This window comes from Hypomesus nipponensis, chromosome 27 (assembly GCF_054491055.1).
Source record: "Hypomesus nipponensis isolate SF chromosome 27, ASM5449105v1, whole genome shotgun sequence".
Taxonomy (NCBI): Eukaryota; Metazoa; Chordata; class Actinopteri; order Osmeriformes; family Osmeridae; genus Hypomesus; species Hypomesus nipponensis.
Window position 1 is genome coordinate 9,547,662 of NC_140387.1, and position 18,887 is coordinate 9,566,548.

Sequence of the window (18,887 nt, forward strand, 5' to 3'; positions counted from 1 at the left end):
GTGGGTCAAAGGGTAAACCATTATTTTCATGTGTCTCTTGGCAGTTTGGTGTAAGGAGATAAACACCTAGATGCCAATTACAGCATTTTTTACAACTTTTTTGACCTTTTACAACTTCTGTAACATCACTATAGTAAAACTCCAATTGTGATCCAAGCTATCTGTTCAGTCTACACTGGTTACGTTTCTCTGACCATTTTTTTGTGAATAATAGTAAAGCTGGATGGATTACATTTTCTTTTTGTGTGATTGAAAGATTTTTTGTTGATAATTGGTTTAAGAGGAGATTGCACAGTTGTTAGGGGAATGAGGGAAGTAGGGGGAAGGTGCTGACTAGTTTGAATTCCTCTGTGGATTGGAATAAATGAGGAGTAAATGAGGGCTTGGAATGTGAAAAGGGTGGTGGGGGAGTTCTCCAACATCGAGCAGAGTAACCAGAGACCATAGTCAGCAAGCATTCCCATCTTCCACTCAAGACAGCGGTGTTAAGCCTGTCCAAGTGGCATGGGTTTGCTTTACTTGCAAAGGTTTGAACAAACTGCTCCTTGCATTACAGTCCTTCACAATACTAATCCTACACAATCACCAAGATCCAAGTTCTAATAATTCATGACCCAGGACTGGTCTACATAACATTACTGTGTGGCAGCCTCCATCTACCCCTCTTTCTGGCTCCATCCCACTCCCTTGTTTGGTTCTGCTCCAGGTCTGCTGCCTGGGGAAGGACAACCAACAGGACCTCCTCTCCCCTGCTCCAGATCGAATCAAATAAAATTGAATTAGTATAGCCCTTTTTACAAGCAATGTCACAAAGGGCCTCACATATTATGCCCATAGAACTCAAGGAAGACACAGAAAAAACTAATTTGAGGAAAAAATGGAAGACACCTTGGGAGGAGCCATTCAGTGAGGGATCCCCTTGTCCAGGGATCCCCTCCTCCAAACCTTTACTAGAAACAACAAGGATCCATTCTCCATAGAGTTGGTTTGTGCTTCCACTCTTATCCCACTCTTTTATCTAATTAATGTGTCAGACAGGAAAACTGCGGGGAGCCCCCTAGAAAACACCACTACCAATAAACTCTGACTTAAGTGATTGGATTTAGGGACAAGTGGGTGTGTCAATCCATACAAACAGACAAGCACACACTCGCTCTGTATCTGTGCAATTAAAACAGATTTTTGGTGCTTTGCTGCAGTTAACAGCGACACTAACCATGGTGTGCTGAGCTGTTCTGAACTGGGTTGGAAAGAACAGTGATAAATCAAGGGAGTAATATCAAGAGAGAACAAGAAAGTGAGCGAACAATAGATAATAAAGAGACTCAGATCTGTAAAGAACGCAAGCCCTCTACTTAAAAACACCTTGTTTGCACATATTTGCTAATTCCATTGAAAGTATGAATGACTCAGGAGATTCAGATATTTTTTTATATTGTATAATATTTAATTAAATTTTTCTTTGCCCCAACCTGTTTGAGATACTTTGCATCAAGCAACCCAAAAATGTCACTTGTTTCTTCTGTTGATTATTCATGAAAAACATTTACCATCTAATAAACACTAGACAGAGATAACGATCATCCCTGTACTCTGATTACGTTCATAGATGCAATTCTTGCAACTTACTAAAGATGGACCAAATAATATAACCACATACAATTATTCATGTGTCTGGGGACCAGGCAATATCAAACATTAGGCACAAACATAATGATCTGGGCACAGTGTTGACTGACACACAGTGTCTCTGTGTGTGCGAGGGATGGAGGGGTCAAAATGCTGGGAACTAGAGACAATCATTAAAGTGCTCTAAATACAGACAAGTACTGCCATGAAATCCCATGAGACACAAATACATAGTCATAAAGCCAGTGCATGTTAAGTCAAGATGTGGAGATTACTTTCCATAAGACATGCTAAGCAGGACAGTAAAGAGAAGAAGGTTCCACCTACTCCACTATCAGACCAAGCAAGGGGATACCAATCTTGGTAGGGGGGGCTAGGACAATAAATGGAGGAGGGGAGGAATACCCTCAATATATCGTCCTAGTCCCCCCACCCCCATCCCAGACTGATCAAAATTAGAGGCAGTTCTAGCATGAAAAATTACCAAGGTGGAAAAACGAATCATAGTTCTACCGTTGCCAAGCAACAGCATGCCTCAAAGTCGATAGAAATTAAACAGTGGAAGGGATCAAATATTTCAGGAGAATTTGTTTTTTGCCATGTGCTGCCTGGGACTGGTAGGAGAGGAGTGAAACAGGGGGATGGGAGGAGAGGGAAGGGGAGGAGTAGGGAGGAGAGGAGTAGAAGAGAGTAGAGTGTAGTAGTAGTAGGCCAGTACCTCTTATTACCATCCAAATAGATACTCTGGTGTGTAAATTAACACAGCAATAATGATGAGCTTCAAAACAATGAGTAAATTTCATGCTAATTACACATTAAAGCTGCCATTATGAGATCTACATCCGGCAGGGTTGCCACCCATCAAGGTTTTCCCGGGATTGTTCTATTTTTTTGAACGACTGTCCTGGTTTCAAATAAAAACCAGTTCAACCAATTCAGTTTGAATTTCATAGTTTTAAATAAAATGTCATTTGTAATTTCCTTCTACTGCTATTCAATTTTCTTCCTGGCTACGTTCAAACATCCAATTTTGTGTTAGAAACGTATTTAAAGGCACGGCATCATTATGATAGGCTGGCAGGCTACAGGGAAGGTTTATCACTGCTAACTGATAAAAGAGGGCGCCTAATCGATACTGAAACCCAGGGGCCGGTATTTCTAAATGATCCCACAGGATTAATCCTCCTGGATTGGATTAAATCCTGATCAGATCCTAAAAACTGGTATTTCAAGGCAAATCTGATCCTGAAGATTCAGATTCAGGAATCAAATCCGGATTTGATCCGGATAAAAACTGCTGTTGAGCATTTCAAAACATTAGTGGGAAATCTGGATCAGTTTGATTCTAAAGATCAGGATTACCCTGATCCCACCTCAGAGGTGGATTTGAGGGAGATTACATGTAAAGGTTTGAACAGCCTAAGTGTAACTGCTCCCAAAGTTCTTTGTTTGTTGGATCAATGTTTATTTTCTTTGCACGTTCCATTCTTTTTCAGCAAACACCGTGAAAAACTGAAGTAAAAAAACATACAACGTATTCGTCGCCAAACAATAGGCTCTGTGCACAATCGTACTAACGAACTTCCGCTGTAGCCAAAATTCGGCAAATCAGTTTCCGGTTTACTGGAGGTGATCACCCGAGTTTCCAAAATGCTTAATTTTAGTAGATGTCTCCAAGACCTCCCTTTTCCATCGCATCGTAAATGCTTTTTCTCCTGCTCCAACAAACAAGCAGGACAAGGGATTCAAACTGTACATATCAAGTTATCTGCACAACTATGAGGGTAAATAGTTTAATGTGGTGTTCCGGTTGGCTAGCGGCTAAGCTAGTTAGCGATGTGTTCATTTTTAGTGTAGTATAGAAGCTTGTTTTTCTTTATTTTAAACGTTAACTGTCGGTTTTTATGTATTATCATTTGTATTTCTGCCCCTCTCAGTTTCTAATAAAGATCAGGACACAGGGGAAGTCGTGGTCAAGGCACTGTGCTACAGGTCCATGAGGAAAACTGAGAAACCTCACAGAGTGTATGGTGAAGTTAAGATTGATAAGTTCAAGTTCAGGTTCAGCCAACACTTCAGCTTGTTAGTTTAATGACCCGGCGTTCCTAATGTTCCTGCTGATTTAGCTAAGGTCAGTTACGTTTATTATAACTCTCAAATATAATGATCTTCATTAGGCAGGTAAGTTTACCTAACTGATCCCCTCCGGGTTAAATGCGTTCTTATTTAAGTTTTCCCCAACTCAATTATTCATTTAAGATGCAATCTTGTGTATTAGGTTATCATGTTTCAAAGAAAAACAATTATGGATCTTGATTTAATGCAGCTGGCAATGGCTTATTATACAACATACTCTGATCCAACATATAGAAATACATGACATTTGATCTGTGATTATAGAACATTAGATTGTGTCCTAAAAGAATGGTTAAACAGTGACCAAGCTAAGATAAATATTTACTATGACATTTTACTTATGCAGGTAGTATTGAAAGATTCCAGTCCTGTGGAGCATCACAGCTGCACATGTGTTGTTGGAGCAGCTTTATGCAACCACTGTGTCGCTTTGCTGTTCCAGTCAGCACATTACTCTCAGCTGAAGGTGCCAGTGGTCCCTCCTGTGCAAAGCTGTACTGAAGGAGAACAGCAGTGGCACAAGCCCAGAACTTTGGTAAGTTTGCACTGTAATTATAGAGCTGTTGGATATATTTTCTAACTATAGTTATATTTAACTTGAGGGAGCCAGGTGGCTGAGCGGTTAGGGAATATGGCTACTAATCTGAAGGTTGCCTGTTCGATTCCCAGCCGTGCAAAATTACGTTGTGTCCTTGGGCAAGGCACTTCACTGTACTTGCCTTGGGGGGAATATCCCTGTACTTACTGTAAGTCGCTCTGGATAAGAGTGTCTGCTAAATGCCTAAACGTAACTTGTAACTGTATTCTGTATAACTTGATAAGGTGTAAAGCCAGGCCCTGTGGATAAAATGGCTTTGCTTTCTGCTAAACCAAAGTGTAGAGCAACCAAAGATGGTGTAAGGTTAAACTTGAAAATTGTCGATGTATTCCAATATGTTGCCTGTTTGAATTAAAATACCTGTGTGGGTATGCCACTTTCCACTCATGAACGTTTTATGTTCCACACAGGAGCACACTACAAAGGCCTCAGTGGGGGTTTGCCTGATCTTAACATGCAAGCTGTTCACTCCGATGCTTGGCGTCAGAAGTGCGACACAGAATTTACAATAGGCTATTATTTAGTGACATTACAAACTCAAAATAACAAATAAGAAAAACACTGTTGCGACAGCTACAATAAGTGTTAAACACAACTCTTATCAAGTACATTTCATTAATCTTTTAACAGATGGCTAAGCGGTGAGGGAGTCGGGCTAGTAATCAGGGCCAGTAATCAGAAGGTTGCTGGATCGATTCCCCGCCGTGCCAAATGACGTTGTGTCCTTGGGCAAGACACTTCACCCTACTTGCCTCAGAGGGAATGTCCCTGTACTTACTGTAAGTCGCTCTGGATAAGAGCGTCTACTAAATGTAATGTAACAGTTTTTCCAGCAAATTAATTCTTAACTTTACTTACTTACTGTTTTATTTGTTCTTTTGTGAGAATTATTTGTTGCTGAGCCCGTTCTGTTTCCACCTTTAATAAATTATTGTAAGCATCCCCTTTCTCAGTTTGCCTTTTGTGCTTACTAGGTCGTAAGGTGAACCCTGTTATTGTTTGATCCCGCTCCACAGTCTGGCATTTACACAATCTTTAGCTCATAAAAAAGAACGAGTCATACTAAGCAACAAAAAAAAAGTGTAGCTGACATTCCAGTCGATTGTCAATGTGTCCATGTTTTATGCAGAACTCGTTTCTTCAGAGCGTAATAGAATTTTGGTGGCATGGTTTGACATATGATTGTTCTATACCAATAAGGTAGCTGATTTTTGTCAACAGAGTGGATGGATGGACGGATATGGTTGGCATGTCACCTGGATGATCAGAAATCTGGGCCCTGACAGTGTTTTGCATGTGATAAACTGCGGCTGCAAAAGTGCCTGTGAGACAAGCAGATGTTGTTTTTTGCAGGACTGTGTTGCACAGACTTCTGTTGTTAATAATTGTACTTATACCAATGACCATTTGTTCGTTCATTCATTCATGGATTCTTCCACAAATGAAAACAACACTGATCAACCATCAAAACAATCTTCATGAAATATGATATATAAAACTGTACAACACAGAATAAGGAATTACAGATTAAGGACACTCAGTCCTCACTGGCAGTGTTGTAGGGCTGTTTTGGCAGCCCCTTTGGCACTGGTCATCCAGACACTCATCTGGGACAGTTGTTGATTTGCATGAATGCTAAAATGACAATCACACCTTAATTACACACCTCTGGAAAAGTGGTTAACCTGGCAAAGAAAACTTCAAGGATCCTGTCAAGTGTGTCAACCCTCTATGCTCAGGAAGCCTACACCTGGTGGGACTGGGTGTTCCATGGGTGTGTCATCGCCAGCCTCCTCCTTTTAGCTGTCACCCTGTTCCAGTGTTGCTATTTCAAGCATCTCATCAATTCTCTCCGAACAGCCATGGTCACTACTTTAATTAGTGTTCCCCTGAACCTTTCTGTGTTCCATGGGAACAAAAGGGGGAAACTGTAGGGCTGTTTTGGCAGCCCCTTTGGCACTGGTCATCCAGACACTCGTCTGGGACAGTCGTTGATTTGCATGAATGCTAAAATGACAATCACACCTTAATGACACACCTCTGGCGAGGTGATCTCAACAGTTGAAGAGGAAGGTGGACAGAGGAATACTCTGAAATTATCATTAAAAGTTGTGTTCTTGTAAATATGGTTCTAAACAGCTTTTAATGTCATGTTTGATATGCTTTTGTTTCGTATTTTATGTATTACATTCTAGAAATAATTTTAATACTGTAAAATGTACATGTACAGGGTTTACAGAGTTTGTGCCTGCAGCAGACCAACATGTGTTTAACATATTCCCTTGTCTTTAGTCAATTTGTGCAGGGCTTTTCAAATGCAAGCTCTACAGGGGTGAGGGTGATCATTTCAGCCGACAGGTTCAATGGTTCAGTGGGGTCATTTGATTCCCCTGTGCCAACTGGCAGTATACCAAACAAGGCTTGAGAACTCTCACCTCCAATGATGTCCAAAACAGTTTCTGTGAATTCCCCACGTTTTATGGCCTTGTTTCCAGTTTTTTTTTTTTTTATGCCTCTGAATAGTTCTTGGTAGCCCTCTGCTTTAGGTTTTTCCACCTAAGACGAACCTAATCCACATTCCGCTGTTGGCCACTACCAGTGGCATTAACTTGCTTTATTATTTCAGCCCATATTTTATTTTTAAGTTTGGATGAGAACTCTGTCCAGGGCCACTAAAAGCTCCAAAAAGGCCTGATAATTTGCACGAACACCTTCGAGAAAAGCTGTTGTTTCTGCTGTGGTAAAATTGCTTTTTTTGTTCTTATCTATGTTGTCTGAGGAAGCCCTATCACTAAGAAAGGCCTTTTATACCATAAAGCTAAATTAAAAGCAGGTGTGAAAGCACAGGTCACAGACTTTAAAACTGGGCTTGTTAAGGTCAATGACCTTTGCTTCTGCAACATAACATCCATTGTACATGTTCTGCGGCACCGTCAGAGATGATACAAGCCTCATCAGTATGTCCAACGAGCTCATCTTATGGAGCAGTACTCATTCAAATGATGAGCTCTATACACACTATAGATTTAGAAGAGAAGACATTTTGTTTATATGTGATATTCTTTACCCACATCTACAACGTCCTACTAGAAGGAGTCATGCCTTGACTGTGGAGGAGCAGGTACTTATTGCCCTACGTTTCTTTGCTTGTGGATCTTTTTATGAAGTTATTGCAGATGGCCTGGCTGTGACAAAGTGTACTGTGGGACACGTATTGCATTCAGTGGCATCAGCCCTGGCTGGTCTAATTCATCAGTATGTGAGACTTCCGGATAATTTACATTTAGTCATTTAGCAGACGCTCTCATCCAGAGCGACTTACAGTAAGTACCGGGACATTCCCCCTCAAGGCAAGTCATTTGGCACAGCGGGAAATCGATCCGGCAACCTTCTGATTACTAGCCTGACTCCCTCACCGCTCAGCCATCTGACTCCCATAATGAGGAAAAAATAACTAAACCAAGAGAAAATTATTCTCAATTGTCAGGATGCCCAATACTATTGGTGTCATTGACTGCACACACATACACATTCAGGCACCCCATGAAAGAGAATGGGAATTTGTGAACAGAAAGGGACTCCATAGTATTAATGTGCAGCTCATAGGAAATGCTGACCTTAAAATAACTAAATGTGTTGTGAGATGGCCTGGTTCTGTACATGATGCAAAGATTTTAAGAGAAAGTCATCTCTACAGAAGATTTCAACAAACTGCTCCGGATGGTATCCTCCTTGGTGACAGTGGCTACCCACTTCTACGTTGGCTATGACCCCCTTTGCTACTGTCACATGTGACTCACAGCAGAGGTACAACAATTCGCACAGCGCAACAAGGGGAAAAATTGTGGAAGAAATTGTGATTTCCTGTGTGCTTACATTAGTCACTAATCAATATAACTAGTCATTGGATACTAGTATGTTCTCATGTAAGCTTGCTATGAATAAGAGTAGATTGTGTCTGTGTCAGGGTTAATAGATGTTCGGGATCAGGAGAAAGTACTGGGTAAGCGTTCCTTGTCATGACTACAAGGAGAGCTCCAACTATGAACTCTCTAGCCGGAGAGTGGTCATGTGTTGAGAGCTGCGAATCTCTTTCTCTCCCTCTGCTTTAGGTTTTTCCACCTAAGACGAACCTAATCCACATTCCGCTGTTGGCCACTACCAGTGGCATTAACTTGCTTTATTATTTCAGCCCATATTTTATTTTTAAGTTTGGATGAGAACTCTGTCCAGGGCCACTAAAAGCTCCAAAAAGGCCTGATAATTTGCACGAACACCTTCGAGAAAAGCTGTTGTTTCTGCTGTGGTAAAATTGCTTTTTTTGTTCTTATCTATGTTGTCTGAGGAAGCCCTATCACTAAGAAAGGCCTTTTATACCATAAAGCTAAATTAAAAGCAGGTGTGAAAGCACAGGTCACAGACTTTAAAACTGGGCTTGTTAAGGTCAATGACCTTTGCTTCTGCAACATAACATCCATTGTACATGTTCTGCGGCACCGTCAGAGATGATACAAGCCTCATCAGTATGTCCAACGAGCTCATCTTATGGAGCAGTACTCATTCAAATGATGAGCTCTATACACACTATAGATTTAGAAGAGAAGACATTTTGTTTATATGTGATATTCTTTACCCACATCTACAACGTCCTACTAGAAGGAGTCATGCCTTGACTGTGGAGGAGCAGGTACTTATTGCCCTACGTTTCTTTGCTTGTGGATCTTTTTATGAAGTTATTGCAGATGGCCTGGCTGTGACAAAGTGTACTGTGGGACACGTATTGCATTCAGTGGCATCAGCCCTGGCTGGTCTAATTCATCAGTATGTGAGACTTCCGGATAATTTACATTTAGTCATTTAGCAGACGCTCTCATCCAGAGCGACTTACAGTAAGTACCGGGACATTCCCCCTCAAGGCAAGTCATTTGGCACAGCGGGAAATCGATCCGGCAACCTTCTGATTACTAGCCTGACTCCCTCACCGCTCAGCCATCTGACTCCCATAATGAGGAAAAAATAACTAAACCAAGAGAAAATTATTCTCAATTGTCAGGATGCCCAATACTATTGGTGTCATTGACTGCACACACATACACATTCAGGCACCCCATGAAAGAGAATGGGAATTTGTGAACAGAAAGGGACTCCATAGTATTAATGTGCAGCTCATAGGAAATGCTGACCTTAAAATAACTAAATGTGTTGTGAGATGGCCTGGTTCTGTACATGATGCAAAGATTTTAAGAGAAAGTCATCTCTACAGAAGATTTCAACAAACTGCTCCGGATGGTATCCTCCTTGGTGACAGTGGCTACCCACTTCTACGTTGGCTATGACCCCCTTTGCTACTGTCACATGTGACTCACAGCAGAGGTACAACAATTCGCACAGCGCAACAAGGGGAAAAATTGTGGAAGAAATTGTGATTTCCTGTGTGCTTACATTAGTCACTAATCAATATAACTAGTCATTGGATACTAGTATGTTCTCATGTAAGCTTGCTATGAATAAGAGTAGATTGTGTCTGTGTCAGGGTTAATAGATGTTCGGGATCAGGAGAAAGTACTGGGTAAGCGTTCCTTGTCATGACTACAAGGAGAGCTCCAACTATGAACTCTCTAGCCGGAGAGTGGTCATGTGTTGAGAGCTGCGAATCTCTTTCTCTGAGACTGTTGTAACGTCATTATTGCCTGACTGTCACTATCTATGTTTACATTCTTGTGCCCTATAAAAGATGGTCCTCCAGCCTTCAGGGCTGAGAGAGACTTGATTGAGACCTAAGCCTGGTGTTGTGTTGTCATTTATTGTCAGAGGTCTGGTTTTCTCTCCCAATCTGCAGATTGATAAATACTTATTAAAATCCAGAACTCAACTGAACTTAGTCACTCCGTTTATGAAGAGACGGACAAAACACTTTCTTCATCAAAAGAATCAATGGTGTTCTAAAACGTAGATTTGCCTGCCTGAATTATCTTTGTGTGGAGCCAAAGCAGGCTTGTAATATAATATCTGCATGCAATTTTCTTCACAACATTGCACAAATGAGAAGAGTTCCACTTAATGAAGAAACCCTGGACAGACCGCCTCTTGAGGCATAAGTCCCACAGCTACAGCTACAGCCACCACCACCACATCAAGCCAGTGAACCAGCAGGAAGAGCAGTTAGAAATGCCATGGTCAATTTGTATTTCTCATGATGGGTTATAGCTCATGACATTTAACAGTTCACTAATACTGTTTCTGCATCAGCATTGGTGATTAATGATAAGGCCTGGTGCTTTTGTTTGACCAACCTGCTATTTCAATGTCTGAATAAGAAAGCTTTATTTAAGTAACAGTTTTTTGTTAAGTTATCCACTGATAAAGGCCTCCACTGAAAATCAGTCAAATGTATTTAATAACATGCATTCAGCACACACACTTAATTTTCATAGCCAAAGCTCAAAAGGTTATGCCATTTGGAGCAGGTCTGTGTTAACTGGCTGTCTTCTCTTTCCACAAACTTCTGTAAAGAAAAACAAATATTAAGGTTTTAGGGCTGTCCCTTTTGATGAAAACGGTTTCCTAAAAAGATATGTACAACACATTTTAAAATCTACACACAATGCCTTGCGAGTAAATCAGTGGCCATTTTAGACCGTTTTTAGGGGGGTGCTTTTTTTCTTTTTTTAGAATTATTGTTTATTATCATTTGATGCTGGTAGTTCATGAAGAAAGGGACATCCTTAGTTTTTTCATTCATTTAATATTTTGCATAATAATAAATACATGTATTGTTATCCAGTGAAATTACTGATTTATTAGCAAGGGGGTTTAACACTTTTGCAAGGCACTGTATCCTTGTCACATCCTCATTAGGGGCTGAGCACCCCTAAAGGTCTGATCCAAGAATCGCCCCTGGAGTAAATGCATTCAAATGTGGACTGTGGACCGCGACATACAGACGCTAGCCTATTTACTAACTTGTTAGCTCCTTAACACAGAAGTCAATGGAGAAGCGTTAGCTCGCATTAGCGCGAACTCGCTTTATTTGACTTTTTACTCTTCTTTCAACTTTGTGCTGATTTCCCAGGTGAAAAAAAAGTATACTTAAGAGTATTTCAAGCATATTCACATTTTCAATAGTACATTTTAAATATGCTAAGAAAAAGTGTACTATCTGAAAATATATAAAAAGTATACTACCATCATGCTTTTACCAATTTTAAAGTTAATACGTTGAACACACCTAAAAAATTGTACTACAGTACACTTTTAGTAAATATATTATAAAAATATATACTTTAAGTAAAACGTATATGTAATTTCTAAAGTGTACTGGAACTTTGTGTTTAAACATTATTTGTATATTTTAGAATGCATGCTAAAAATGATCTTTGTAACAATGCACTTAAAGCTTACTTTAAAAATAAACATTTGAATATGCTGAAATGTTAGGATATTTTAAGTTAATTTCGAAGTCCCTTCAACAATTCAGCCTTCAGTGTAGGCTACTGGTATACATTTGCTGTACTGTAGTGTGTAGTAGAGTAAAGTACCTCTTTTTTTTCTTTTTTTCTTTTACAGTTTTCTTGTGCTTGTACGGCTTCTATTTCGAAGCAGCTTATAGTCCGGTTTTAGAACAAAAAAGTGGCTTCTTTCAAGATCTCTATTTAATGCTCAACACTTGAACGGGGGCTTATTACTTGAGGAATTATTTTCGGTATTGTCTCAGTTGCACTATCAGGGCTTGGAAATACAGTGACTTTCTAAAGTAGGCAACTGGCTAGTAGAACATAACATTTCATAATAATTTCAGTTAATCAAACAGCTGCAAGACCCAGTGAAATGTTATAGGCTAGCTAGCAAGCTAACGCTAGCATCGCTAACATTACTAATTCAACTTTGCTAGTGTAAACAAGTTCTTTGTAAGCTCATTTTAGATATAATTGTATATGATTGTGTGGACCATGAGACAAGGACGTGGTATCTTTTCAAAACTTGTATTTTACCACTGCTCTACTTGACATAGGCATTCGAATATGGAGGATTATAGGGGCCAAAACTAAATAAATAAATACTTGGATAAATAAATAATTATATAACACAAAGCTTAAATAAATGACACAAAATATATAAATTTTACATGTATTTGTGTGTATATATATATATATGTTTACGTTTTCATGTGTTTACATGTATTTATTTATACTTACATTTATTTATTTATCCTTACATTTACATTTACATTTATCCACGGCGTAACTTGCACACAGCAAAATAAATCTGTTGTCTCACGTCACCAAGTCAGGGGGCCGGTTAAAGCCTCTGATTGGTGATTCAACTTGATTCGACTGCTTTTGACTAATCCAAGATGGCAGCATCTTGTGCGGATTCAATGAATGAAATACTGAATGCTACAGTGGTCGAAAAGTTGGCGGTAGCTGAAGAGATGGAGGCACCTGCCAATTCACTTCTTTTTTACATCATATTGAGAGCTTTCCTGAAATTATATCAATAATATTGACCCTAACTGACTCAGACATCAATGAAAATGTGTTCACGATCCTCTGCGAGATGATACTGCATAGGGGTGGGCAAATAGATCTCAAGACCGACCAACCAACGTTGGTATCAATAGCCTGATTGATAGTGTGATAAGATCGATACTTAAGTTTCAATTCCACATTGAGTACACAACTCCCTTTACACCAGAGTGGTTGTGCAAACACCGTCTAACTTCGCTCAAACTCACTTTGCCCCTCCCCTGCTAGGCTGAGTTGTTGCCGTGTACGTGCAGTAACAGACTCAGCGGCACACATTTGTATTTTTGACAAAACTCGATGTCCTGTGTCTTATTATGATCATAATCATGAACAATTCATTAAAGGAAACATTTTAAATGTTCATTCAAATATTCATATTGATGATGCATTCACTTAATCAATTTTGAGGCATTGCTTTCCCCAACACGAAAGTAGATAAACTGATTTTCTAAGGCAAAAGTATCGGTATTGGCAATACTAGCCCTGTATTTACTCCTTGGTATCGGATCTATACCACATCGTACAGTGTCGCACACCCCTAGCAGCTGTAGAGAGATCCCTCTAGATTGAAGAGAGCTTGATCGACTGGTGGAGTCTGCCTGGTGTGTAATACTGTTCATTCACCAATCAGAGGCTTTAACCCGCCCCCTGACTTGGTGACGTGAGCCAACAGATTTATTTTGCTGTGTGCAAGTTACGCCGTGGATAAATGTAAATGTAAGGATAAATAAATAAATGTAAGTATAAATAAATAAATGTAAGTATAAAAAAATAAATGTAAGTATAAATAAATACATGTAAACACATGAAAACGTAAACATATATATATATATACACACAAATACATGTAACATTTATATATTTTGTGTCATTGATTTAAGCTTTGTGTTATATAATTATTTATTTATCCAAGTATTTATTTATTTAGTTTTGGCCCCTATAATCTTCCATATTCGAACAGCCCTCACTGATTTCACGTAAACTAATAGTTTCAGCATCAAGCCTAAAGCAACTCCCGAGGGACGAAACACCCTTGTCCTTTGTCACATAAAAAGGTCTGCTACAATAGGCTATCCTCATGATTAGCAAGGTAGCTAACCAAACTTATACAAAAATAATTTCGTAGACATAACAATGGATTCTGCCACTAAATGAGTGACTTGGCTTTATTTCTTGAAATACTATCCACAACCGAAGTGTGTTACACAATGCTGTAAGATCGCCTAATACTCGTGGATTGCTCTTGGTACCCAGAATGCCCTGCGGCAAGCTGAAAAGCTAGTAAGTTAAGGGCATTAGCTTGGTTAAATAAGCATTGTTTGGAGTTCTATTGTTGTGTTCGTTTTGTTTTGATATGTGTAATGCTATGGTCTACAGTTTATATAATTTGAGTGTTCACCCTGATTGTGAATGTTGTCTAGTTAGATACATTTTCAAGCTATCCATCAGAGACAGTGAATATGCTCAAACCCTATCGTCAATATAGCGGTGCACTACGTTAGCTACACAATGGACATTTGCATAGAAAATAAGTTTTGTACGAAATGTCCTCTGGGGGTTCAGGTAGGAAAAGTACATGATCAGTGCATTGATCCATAGCATACTTGAAGACTGGTTAGTTATAAGTATAATTAAAAGTTATTTAATGACAAATTAATTTGGATTGTTAATGTGGAATGATTGGTTTTGTATTAAATATGTTTAAATTGTATTAAAGCACAATTTAAAGTATATTAAATGTACTTTTATGTGCTAAAGTGGAACAACTTCAAGTATACTTAGTACACATTAAGTATATGGACATAGCCGTATACTTAAAGTGTACTAAGTGTACTTGAAGTTGTTCCACTTTAGCACATAAAAGTACACTTAATATACTTTAAATTGTGCTTTAGTACAATTTAATTACAACTTAAATATATTAAGTACAAAATAAGTTGTTCCAAAATAGCACACTTCAAATTAACTAATCATTCAATAACTTGAAGTATACTGACAATTAATCACTTTTAAAGTACACTCAAGTATGCTAAGATTTAGTATACTTAGCTTTTTTTTAACCTGGGTTACGTAACTTGTTAACTCAATATAATGATTGCCTTTCATCGAGTCTTAGGACGCATCAACACTGACCAAGATTATACTTACATTTAGAGACAATAGTTGTGCCAGCTTCTCCTTTTTTCGGAAAAATGTTCTCCATTTCTTGTTTCTGTCTGTGATCCAGGGGGCGGGATGAATTTTGACATCCCAATCTGCCGGTATCAGTATCACTCTGATCCAATCCGGCAAAGTTTTGAAATAACAAGATAGATCAGGTTGATCCGTGGCTGAGGACAAGGATTTGGTAATCGGATCATTCTGATGTGGATTACAAGTTTTGATATACTGGCCCCAGATGACAGCCTGGCATGGGAAAGAGGGAAAGGAGAGAGCGTTCATAGCGGGGGAGTGAGTAGTGGAACATTCGGAGTTCGGTCTTTCCTAAAGGCCAATTTATACTTCTGCGTTTTTACGCACACGCATCAAGCATCCCTCTCCGTCACGGAACCCCTCGGAGAGGTCTACGTGCACCTCCTGATTTTCCTGACTATCCATCCGTCATTTTACGGATACCTCTTGGCTGTGATATTAAGAACCGCTTGATTCAGGGGTGGGGGCGGGGTTGCCGTGACCAACAAGAGAACAGAATCCTTTGACCGCCATTGTTGTAAGTTTCAAATGAAAATTCAAAATGAAATTCAAAATGAAATTCATATTTCAGCTAAACAGTACATGTAAATCAGCATCCGAATTAAAATGTAACGAGAAATGGGCAGTGTAGTTGCTGAAAATGTGCTTATTTTATTGATGAAACGGCTCATTTGTAAATTTGCTCCGACTTTTCGATAACCTAGCATCGCAATGCAGCGCCATCTACTGTTTTGGAGCAGAGCCGTCGGAGTAGTATAAATTCAACCAATCCGTCCGACTCCGTGCGTGTCCATAACGGAGTCAGAGAAGTATAAATTGGCATTAACTTGCGCCAAGCTTAATTTTTACCCCTGGATGGCCTCCTTATACAACAGGAAATATATTCTTGACTCTTTACCCATAACGATTAAAAAAATTAAAGGTTCAGTGATGAAGCGAAGACTAGGCTAGTAGTTTGTTTTTTGTGAAATTTGTTCTGTATGCAGCAGCTCATTTCTGAGTCTTGTTGCTGTGTTTTCAACAAATGCTAGGTGGCAAACCCATTCATATAATTCAATGTATTTATTGCATTTAAATATTTATTTGTCACAAACAGTCAATACTGCACATCCTTGGGGCAAGAGGCATACACCTGCAGTATTTAAAATTCATATATTGAGCCCGGTTCTCAAGATAATCGTGCCACAGATATACAGAGAGACAGACAGATGTGTTTGTACGTTACTGGTAGGCTACACTGCTGTGTCGGCATGACAATTGACTACCAATGACAGCTATATATAGTACCTGTGGTCAATTTGGCACTGCAAAGTGTTTGGAGGAATATCTCCACCACCAACACCCAAAAACATATTTGTGTGCATGAACCTGAGTGCCAACTATCATATTTGAGAAAGCTTACAGTGAACTGGCCTACTGGCTAGTGTGCTGGATGACTGTCTGATGCACGGAGCACTCAAGTACTACTGCCCCAGGGGCTTATGGGTGATTGCATTAGTGGAGAGTGGATTGTGAGGAGGAGAGGGAGGACAGGGTGAGAGTGGGTTTGGGGGTGGGGAGCAGGGGTGAATGGGGTGGTGGGGATACAATACCCTTGGAAAGAAAATGGCTGTAAGGCACAAGCAGACTAAGGCCGAATCCCAATACTTACCCCTATCCCTTACCCCTACTCCTTAGTTTTGCGCATTCATGTGAGAGTATCAGTAAGTGGTGTCCCAATGCTCTTTTTGATCGAGGGGTAGGTCTAAGATGAAGGGTTATACACCCTTACAACCAAGTGTTTTCAGGAGCTTACTTGAAACCGGTGCAACCAGCAGCAATGGCAACCAGCAGCAATGGCAACTAACAGCAATGGCGGCCAGATCACCCAGAGATAAATGTAATATTTTCGGCTTAAATAATTGACAAAAAAATTACAACAGTCTTGTTTTGTGCTTTACACAGTCCTGTACATTTGTATTTGGAACCATGTTCTGAATTGAAATGTTTTTAAAAATCGCTAGTTTGCTACGCTATTGTTACATTGCTGATTTGTACAACAGTCCCGCATTTCTTTGATTATCCTTGAATGGACTCCATGCATGTCTACAGTTTTAACTAAACTCCATTATCAGCTAATTTTGTTTGATATCAGTGCATAACAATACTTGCTTTGGAGACATCGATATACGTAACCGTAACCAAGTGGTGTCTTATTTCATAGGGCTATGTAGCCCTTACCCCTCAGTTTCGGGGGACAAGGGCTAGGGGTAAACTAAAAGGTAGGGTTAAGGGGTAGGGGTAAGACAGAGAATTGGGATTCGGCCTTAGTCTTCTCCCTTCCTCAAATCTTGCACATCTTCACCTCCTCCATTGTCTGGTAGAATTGAAGGAAGTTGAGTTTATACCTGCCTGTATGTATTTCTATCTACCCACTCCTCATACAAGCAAGCCTTTAAAATGCGCCCTGCAGAGATGTGTGACCATGTGTGTGAAAGTGCTTGCGAGTTTTCAATTTTTTTCTGCTTTCTGTGTTGCTATGCGTTTGTGTATGTACATTTATACATATACATATACCTGCATCTTTGCAGTGTGTTATACCACATGCTTTGGTATTCAATCTGCACATGGCTAGCATTTTCCAATTCCAACCTTTATAGGCAAGCTGGTGCCTGGTACTGGGGTTATTAGCACTTGTCTATTAATGCATGTCTCAACTTACTCCATCTACAGAATTACCTGTAGGGAAGATCTCCATCACACATAATGAATAAGGTATAATTTAGGGCAAGACTGATAAATTATACAGCAACCTATTCACCTCTAATTTACCCCAGGGTAAGGTGAATATGCTTAGTCCCTAACCAATAAGAGAGGAAAATTTGTGCTGGGGATAAGGACAGACACCCTCTTCTGTTACGTTTATAGCTCCAGCCATCCCCCATGGCCAGACAAGACAGATGATTGGGTCACCACACACTTATCCTGTACTGGTACCATAGACAAGCTAGGCTGTATCCCTCCCTTAAAGTAGAACAGAAATGTTTTTGGAAAACCGCGGCCTGTGATTGGGAACATTAATTTTCAAGTTTAAGTTTATTATTAAAGGTACATTAGCAGAGTCACAGGCAATTGAATACTTGATTTCCAGGCTTTCTTTCCAATTGCAACGTGAAATGTATTTAGGTAATATAACAGAAACTAACGTAAAAATATCAAACAGAACAAACCTGAGCTGCTGCTCCAAACTTTTCCCAAGCCTTTTCCTGTTAATCGCTATATATTACTTCATTTATTTTGTCCTTCCCGATTTAATCTACACATTTATTGTCTTATCTATAGGTTTACTCGGCGCGGCTTTCTTCCCTCACAGGTAAAAAAAAAAGAGTGAAGTATACTAAATATAAGCATACTTGAAGACTGATTAATCATCAGTATACTTCAAGTTATTGATTTGTTAATTTGAAGTGTGCTATTTAGGAACAACTAATTTTGTACTAAGTATTATTAGTTTTAATTAAATTGTACTAAAGCACAATGTAAAGTGTATTAAGTGTACTTTTTTGTGTTAAAGTGGAACAACTTCTAGTACACTTTAAGTAAACGGCATATACAACTAAAATATACTTAGTACAAAATTAGTTGTTCCAACACAGCACACTTCAAATTAACTAATCATTCATTAACTTGAAGTATACTGATGTTTAATTAGTCTCCAAGTATACTCCAGCATTTTAAATTTTAGTACACTTTTTTTACCTGGGCAGAGTAGGCACTTGGAGTAGTCTAAATTGGAGTACAAGCTGCATTGAAATACAAGCCGCACT